This window comes from Lathyrus oleraceus, chromosome 4 (genome assembly GCF_024323335.1).
Source record: "Lathyrus oleraceus cultivar Zhongwan6 chromosome 4, CAAS_Psat_ZW6_1.0, whole genome shotgun sequence".
NCBI classification, from domain to species: Eukaryota; Viridiplantae; Streptophyta; class Magnoliopsida; order Fabales; family Fabaceae; genus Lathyrus; species Lathyrus oleraceus.
Window position 1 is genome coordinate 151,060,816 of NC_066582.1, and position 3,230 is coordinate 151,064,045.

The following is a 3,230-nucleotide window of genomic DNA, read 5'->3' on the forward strand; positions in this document are numbered from 1 at the left end:
AAGAGGGCAGCTTTGGATTATTCAACCAATAAATCCTATAACATATATAAAATTTCATCTTTACCAAGTTGATTTAACCAAAATAAATGATATTGTTGAAAAAAGAATCTACTTACAATCTTTTCAGCCACTACGCATGTAACATCTGATGTAAACTCACCGCCTTTTCTTTGACGTGTCCTCTTCCATTTCTCATGGCGTGATGATGGAGATGAAGTGAGATCAAGGCTTATAAAATCATCCCTCTCTTGTTCCCTTTATTTTCTTTTTTATTCAATCAGCTTCTTTTCAAATTTATCATATCCTCCACGAGACAATCTATGTGGATAGATATTTCTAGATCTATTAAGCTTTCCTTTTTTGCTCTTAGACAAGAAGTCGAGAGTGGTGCAAGACTTTATAAATTCCTCCCAAACATCTTGATCAATAAATGAATACATCACGTATGGATGCTTTTATTTACTTTTAGCTTTTGGATGAGTAATATAAACATCAGTGAGTTGTGTCTTAAAGCCCCCATAACGCTCACCAACATATGTAAGCACTTTCTTTTTCACCTTACTATCATACATACTAACATTAAAAACTTCATATGTTTACACAATAAAGTTGTTATCAGTATTAAACAAAATAAAATAAATGATCATACATATTTGTAAAACAAATCATAAAGTTCAATATAAATACTGTAATATCGGTCCATAAGCTGTATTTCAAATCATCGTCAATGTCATGTCAACTATCCAACAAAATACTCACTTTACTTCTACCTTGTAATGCTACACTAAGCTCTAAAATCCTAAACATGTTTACCATAAGCCTTGCCGGTTGCAACATCAACTCTAACCGAGAAGCGAACACCGTTTTCGTGGGATTTTTTCACCTTGGTATACATCGTGGCACCTTTAGATTTTCTTTTACGTTTTGTATTTGTAGAGGTAGTTGTATGAGTCATGGAGGTTGAATTCATAGAGACACTAACATCTTTCGGGTGCATCGTCGATGTTGTATGGGAGTTGTTTGTCGAATCGGCCATGACTATCTAAATAAAGAAGAATAATAGATACACCATTTCAGTAAAAAACAAACGTAGTGCGGCCATAACTGATGAGATATAATTAAAATGGAAAAAATAATGATTAAGAGAAACTATTTAAGTGATATGAACTAAAACCATTTCAGTTATGTTGTATGGGAATATAGATGATGTTCTCGTTAATATGAACTAAAATCATTTCAATGATATAAAGTAAAACCATTTCAGTAATATAAACAAAAATGCGATAAAGAAGTACCTAAAACGTGATGACAAAGATTCAGTTAAGGTTGGAAATATAGATGATGTTCGTGTTTGATGAGAGTGACAATGAAAATCGCCAATAGTTGGAAGAGTTTTGATGAGAGAGTGACAATGAAATCGCGTAGGGTTTCTACGTAGAAAATGACGATGAAGTTAGAGCATTGATAGGTAAATAAAAAGTTAGAGATTAGTTCTTTGAATTATTTCATGCAAAACATTCTCATTTCAGTTTTTATGGAAAATCGACGTGTATTCATTATATAAAAAAAAAAAAAAAAAAAAACGTTGTAGCGTCATATTCTGGAAAATCAATTAAAATATATTTCATGTCGATTTTTAAGCAAAACCGAGGTATATGAGTTCCTAAAAAAAAGAATTTTTTGAAAAATTAATTAATAAATATTGACACAATATATCACCTCTCAGTTGGTACATGTAACCTAGGTTAATACAAATTAAAAAAAAATAGGAGCAAGACTCAACGTCTTGTCAAGAACTATAATAAAAAATCCAAAAAAATAATTTTCTTGTCCAAGACTACATATCTTTGAATTCCTCATCGCACCTGAGGATATGTAGGAGCAAGACTCACAATCTTGTCAAGCACCCTAATAAAAAAACCTTTTTTGTGCCATTTTCTTTTCCCTTTTAAACTTTTTTCATAACTAGAATAAAACAAATAACATACGCTACCATTCTATTCGTAAATATAACTAAATAGTTTTCATTGAGTACAACGGATGCGAGAGGGGCTAATACCTTCCCATCGTATAACCGACTCCCAAATTCAAATTTAGTTGCGTCAACCATTTTATTTTTCTCTTAATGGATTTATCAATATTTAGCTTTTCTTTTGAAATAAATAAAGTTTGGTGGCAACTTTGTTATTGTCTCGAGCGTGCGAACGCCCGTTGCCATTTTTTGCGTTGCTACAATCATATTACTACAAACCACATGCAAATACCTTGAGCATTGAGAATAGTGAGGAATTTTTGAATAATTTTATTTACTCTTTTATTGGTATATGATTCCGACTTATAAATGGGAGAAGCTAGATGCTACCCTGCCTCAAAGCTTAAGCATTCCATACTTTATTCCCATATATATATATATATATATATATATATATATATATATATATGAGTTGATTATCCTTTAGTTTCACTCTAAGAGATTATTTGACATTCAAATATTATGTTTTGTTTAAGATAATTTTTATGAGTTTTAATAATTATTTACATTGCCTTGCTGCATTGATATTTATTTTGAAGCATGTAGATTGAACTCCAAAGATAAGAATACGATAACGGTCTAGAGGGGATGAATAAACCTCGCAAATAAATTTGATCGATTTGAAAATTTGTTTAGTTTGGAAAATTATCAAAATTTTAAAACTGTTTGTGAAGCGGAAGTAAAATGCGTAAAAAAATTGATTATGCTTATTATATGGTATATACACAATATATCTTAATCGATGCACAATATAAAATATATTGAATCAAATAGATATCCAAAACGAATCAAAGTGTTGTATTGAATTAACATCAAATTTACACAAGACATGTAATTGTATAATCAATACAGACATTAACATAATTTTCAGCCTTAATCAACAATATGATAATTCATAGTGTCAATCTTACAAAACCTATGCTTAATTGATAAACTGCTGCCAAGGCAATAAGCTAACAACCTACGGTTCTAGGAAAGCGATAAAAGAAAATTAAATATGCAATTCTACAAAATTGAGAGAGAGAGAGAGAGAGAGAGAGAGAGAGAGAGAGAGAGAGAGAGAGAGAGAGAGAGAGAGAGAGAGAGAGAGAGAGAGAGAGAGAGAGAGAGAGAGAGAGAGAGAGAGAGAGAGAGAGAGAGAGAGAGAGAAAATGAACGCCAAATTTATAGTGGTTTAACTATCATCCTTGCTAAGCCT